Below are 6,150 nucleotides of genomic sequence, written 5' to 3' on the forward strand. Positions count from 1 at the left end.
AATAAGTTTGATGGCTTTATCAAAGAGATACCACCATAGCAAATAGTCTTCAATCAATTTAGGAGAAACCATTGCGGCTGAATGGTTAATCTAGCTTCTCTATCTCAAAATTCTCAGTAGAAAAATAACTGCCATTGCTGGAAAATAAACGAAACCAAGATGCTGGAAATATCCAGCATGGCAGGCCGCATCTGTGGGAAGAGAAACAAAGTATCTGAACTGACGAGATGTCTCCAACCTGATGTGTCCACTCTTCCACTTCCCACAGATGCGACCTGATCTGCAGATAAGTGCAAGCAGATGTATTTGTGGAATTTAAACTAGTGCAGGACCTTTCTAGTGAATGGAAGGGGACATGGGATGGTTGCAGAGCAGAGGGATCTACAGTAGGAGTACGGGCACAAACAGTAGTTCATCGAAAGTGGCGTCAAAGTTAGATAGAGTGGTGAAGAAGACTTATGGTACATTAATAATAATAATGGATGGGATTTATATAGCGCCTTTCCAATACTCAAGGCGCTTTACATCGCATTATTCATTCACTCCTCAGTCACACTCGGTGGTGGTAAGCTACTTCTGTAGCCACAGCTGCCCTGGGGCAGACTGACGGAAGCGTGGCTGCCAATCTGCACCTACGGCCCCTCCGACCACCACTAATCACTCACACACATTCACACACAGGCAAAGGTGGGTGAAGTGTCTTGCCCAAGGACACAACGACAGTATGCACTCCAAGCGGGATTCGAACCGGCTACCTTCCGGTTGCCAGCCGAACACTTAGCCCATTGTGCCATCTGTCGTCCCAAATGTCGTACATTGGCCTTCATCTGTCAAGGGATCGAGTACAGAAGTTGGGACATTATGTTGCAGTGCACAAGATGTTGGTGGTGCCATATTTGGAGTGCTGTGTTCATTTTTGATCATCCTGCGGTAAGAAGGGCATCATTACGCTGGAAAGACTGCAGGCAAAATTTGAAGGATGTTGTGAGGACTCGAGGGGCTGAGCTATCAGGAGAGGTTGGAACTTTACTCCTTGGAGTGCAGTAGGATGAGGAGCAATCTTATAGAGTGGTAATAATATCATGAAGGGAATGGATCGGGTGAATGCGCGGAGTATTTTACCCAGCAGAGGGGAATCAAAAACCAGGATTTTAGATCACAATCACAATAATACATTATTGGCCAAGTATGTTTTGCAACATACGAGGAATTTAATTTGCCAAGTCAGTCATACAAATAAACACATTTTAACATAAACATCCACCACGGTGACTCCTCCACATTCCTCACTGATGGAAGGCGAGAAAAAGTTCAATCTCTTCCCTTTGCTCTCCCGCGGTCGGGGGCCTTGAACCCTCCGTTGACGGGATGATCTTGACTCCTGTAGCCGGCGGTGGGCGCTCCGTGCCGAGGCGATCAGCTCCGGCATCGGGGGATGTCCTGCAATGGACGATCGAACGTCGGGGCTGGTCGAACTTTCCGTGATGTTGGAGCTCCTGACATCCACGCCTCTCCCGAGACTGCAAGCTCCCGATGTAAAGTCCACAGGTCGCGGTTGGAGTGATCCCAGGCAAGGGATCGACTCCGATGTTAAGTCCACGCCCCGCGGTGGGGTCCAAGGTCAGTCCGAGGAGGCCTCCAGCTCCATCGGTGGTTGGCCGCAGAGCGATAGAAGAATGCGATCCGAAAATTAATCGCATCTCAGATAAGGTAAGAAACTGACCCCTCCCCCCCCCCACAGAAAAATGTGGGTTTTCTCCCGCATCTCAAAGACATGCGGGTTCGTAGGTTAATTGGTTTCTGGGAATTGTCCCCCGTATGTAGGATAGAGCTAGAGTACGGGTGATCGATGGTTGGCATGGGCTCAGTGGGCCGAAGGGCCCATTTCCACATTGTATCTCTAAACTAAACTAAGAAGGATCTGTTAAGTCAGGGAGGTTTTTATAATTTAGGGATGGAAGCAAATAGCTTCAGTATGGGGCACCGCACATTCATTGCTTACACATTTTTCTGGTCATTAGTTAAGGAGTTTAAAAGTTCCAAGGTCTGAATCCAGTTCCCAACAAACGGCTACAGTGGCAGCTCCCGCTCATACAGTGGGCACACACGTTCCACATGTTTGTGTTGCTTGAGCCGTCTGCTTTCTCAAACCACAGTAAAAGCTGAAGGCTCTCACATAGCTGGGGAAGTTATACCATCAAGGTTGTGCTTCAGCCAAAGTGTAATGGACTGTGAAGAGCTGACGCTCATTACAACAGATCAAATACTAGTTGGAACAGATCCGCTCAGATCAGATTTGCATGCATGAAGGTCAATGGTTTTTATATCATTTGTAAACAATCTACAGCAAATATCTGAATTAGTGACGTTAACCTGGAGTGTGATTAAGAAGGAACTGCAGATGCTGGAAAATCGAAGGTACACAAAAATTGCTGGAGAAACTCAGCGGGTGCAGCAGCATCTATGGAGCGAAGGAAATAGACAACGTTTCGGGCCGAAACCTGAAGGAAATAGACAACGTTTCGGGCCAAAACCCAAAGGGTTTCGGCCCAAAACGTTGCCTATTTCCTTCGCTCCATAGATGCTGCTGCACCCGCTGAGTTTCTCCAGCATTTTTGTGAACCTGGAGTGTGACCTTGGCAATCACGGGATTCAAAGCAAATGTCAGCATTTAGTTTAGTTTAGAGACAGACACAGGCCCTTCAGCCCATCGAGTTCATACCAACCACCGTTCCCCGTACACTAGCACTATCCTACACACACTAGGGACAATTTACAGAAGCCAATTACCCTACAAACCTGAATGTCTTTGGAGTGTGGGAGGAAACCAGAGCACCGGGAGAAAACACCCACAGGTCACAGGGAGAACGTACAAACTCTATAGAGACAGCTCCTATAGTCAGGATCGAATCCGGGTATCTGGCGCTGTAAGGCAGCAACTCTACCGCTACGCCACTGTGACACCCGAGTTTATTTCATCAAGTTTGTGCAACCCAATACTATTCCAACATAATGCACCAATACTATTTAATGCATTCAGATTCACACCAGCCAAACTGCTGGATTATTTGCGGAAACAAGGAGCTGCAGGTGCTGGTTTGCAAAAAAAGACACAAAGTGCTGGAGTCAGTCAGTATCTCTGAAGAACACAGATAGGTTCACATCTGAAGGAGGACTCCAACACTCAAGTCAGATGGATGGTCCCAAAACATCACCTATCTATGTTCTCCCGAGATGTTGCCTGACCTGCTGAGTTACTTCAACATTCTGTGTCTCTTGCTGTGTTATTTGCAATAGCTTTAATTTGTTGCCAAAAGTTCAACAGTATTAATAAGGTTCTTCTCTCATAATAGGATTCATTTTATTCTGTTATTATTGAAACTTGCTTTGCGTTAAGAATCGCTCCCAGTAAGTCCAACATCCCTGGACCAGAACACTGCAGCAGCCACAGACTGCCTCAATCTAACACAGCCTATAGTTAGGAGAAGGATTTAACAAGTAGTCTTGTTTTTAAATTATCCTCACTAAATGACACATTGCACAATTTTGTAAGCAACCTCCAACCGGGCTATCTGGTTTGTGTCTTGGCCAAGTCTTTGGAGTCTTTACAGTTTGCTCCACAGGCTGCTTTCACTGGGTAGTGTAATTAAAGCTGTAAGCATCTAACCAGATCAGGATCTATATATAAACAGAAATGAAGAAATAATATATTACTAACGTTGCATGTAAGGTTGCTTGCAATGGGGAGAAGGCAGGCACGGATTATTGATAGGGGACGATCAGCCATGATCGCGATGAATGGCGGTGCTGGCTCGAAGGGCCAAATGGCCTCCTCCTGCACCTATTTTCTATGTTTCTATGTTAAGGTGATTGAATTGTCTGGCCTGAGCTACTCAGCCAAGCAAATTACATTTATATGTTGCAGCTAAAAATATTTGATCTGTAACTTTAAAATATCTTTCCTCTAAGATCATATCATAAGGACATAGGATAGAATTAGGTCGAATGGTCCATTGAATCTGTTTCACCATTCGATCATGGTTAATTATTTTACCCTCTCAACCCCATTCTCCTACCTTCTCCCTGTAACCTTTGACACCCTTACTAAGCAAGATCCTATCAATCTCTGCTTTAAAAATGCCCTTAATCTGTGAGATGCAGCGCTTATTTGGAAATATTATTTCACATATACTCTGTACATATCAACTTTACATAACATAAAGTTGGTACCCACTGTATACCTGGTGAGAAAGATCCACCATTTGGCTTTTTGCACCATTTGGATTACAAGGCGTCTATATGAACCTGATCCCAAAAGTGGGAAACATTCGGGATCAGCACTGAAATGAATAACAAAGAGATCACAGTTAACCAGAAAGCCATTACAAACATTGCTACCTCAATGTCGTGTAGTTTGGAATTAAAAATGCAATTTCTAGGGTCTACAATAGTCAAAAGGGAATGTTTTCAACCCGATTACCCATGAAGTGCTTGCTAGTTGCAAGTGGAGGAGAGTGCCCCTGTACTGGAGTCATGCTAACATTCATCATGGGGATGGCACCATCCTTTCCAGGGAATTTACAATAAACTCATTAATAAGTCAGTACAGTGTGTACAACCAACCATCACAGAAGGGTGAGAGATTATTAAACATTCCAGCCTTTAGCAACCGTTATTAAAAGCTCTTGAGTTATTCAATCATAGCAATTAATCTGTTCCCCTCAGCACAGCACAGCACAGCTCAGCACAGCACAGCACAGCACAGCTCAGCACAGCACAGCTCAGCACAGCACAGCTCAGCTCAGCACAGCACAGCTCAGCACAGCTCAGCACAGCACAGCTCAGCACAGCACAGCTCAGCACAGCACAGCACAGCTCAGCACAGCACAGCTCAGCACAGCACAGCACAGCACAGCTCAGCACAGCTCAGCTCGGCACAGCACGGCACGGCACGGCTCGGCACGGCACGGCACAGCACAGCACAGTCAGGGAATTTTTTTTTAAATAACACTTTATTAATTTAGGGTTTAATCTTTATTTATGAGGATTATGTTTATTAACAATATAGAAAAAGAAGAAATGGGATAGAATTACAGATTTTCCTTAGATACAGAAACAAAGTAGTGGGACACCAAAGTAGTTACTGAAGAATCACCCTTTAGTCATCTCCGTCACGTGGCACTCCGGAACTTGACCATCTCCATCACACGGAGTCATATCCGTCACATGAGTATTTAATGCTCATAATGTGTCAAATAATAGAACAATGACCATAATTATGAATTGTAATTAATAAATGAACTGTATGCTTCTGCCTATTCACCTGAAGTTAATATTGTTTTCGAGGAAGTTGGTGAAAAGTTATGTGACGGTTACCATTCTTGCTGAAAATCACCACTTTATTCGGCAGTAAACTGTTACGAGGTTTAAAATCAATGCGTTAGACTGAAATGGTATTTTTTTTGGTGGTTTATTTGAGGAAGATACTATATAGTTTGAAAGGCTGCGACAAAAATTTGATTTTATATTCTTAAATCAGTTATATTTTACAGTGTTGTTGGTCATAAAAATGCGACGGATATGACTGAATGCAATGGGCAACCTGGAAAAAGAAGAGGAAAAAATAAATTAAATTCTCTAAAAGATTGCGCCAAACATATTTTTCCCATAGTAGAGATGTTCTGTGGCAGACTGGCCAGGGTGTCAGCTTGCCCGATGGCAAGTGGGCCCCTGATGAAGTGGGCCTCCTATATCAAGTGGGCCCCTGATGAAGTGGGCTCCCTTTGTCTCCTGGCAACCAATATTTTTAGACCCAGTCCGCCACTGGAGATGTTCATCTGTGTGAAACAACATTCAAAGTTGCAAACATTTAAGTTTTATAATTGGGATTTCAGAAACTTCAAAGTAGACACTTACTGAAGAATCACCCTTGCATTGTATCAGCGTTGCAAGTGTCAGTATCTTTCAAACTCATAGGATCATCTTTCACTATGTTTAACTAGATCAACTGTCGGGCAAGGGTTAAGAGGAACATAACAGAAGCCTAATCGTCGAGCTGCAGTTTTTTGCTTGTTCAGGAGATGTGGTTAACTTGGAAATCCAGCAAAAGAAAGCAGATGGTGTTACTCTGTCTGGGTTGGCTCACAGTGA

This window comes from Amblyraja radiata, chromosome 18 (assembly GCF_010909765.2).
Source record: "Amblyraja radiata isolate CabotCenter1 chromosome 18, sAmbRad1.1.pri, whole genome shotgun sequence".
NCBI lineage: Eukaryota > Metazoa > Chordata > Chondrichthyes > Rajiformes > Rajidae > Amblyraja > Amblyraja radiata.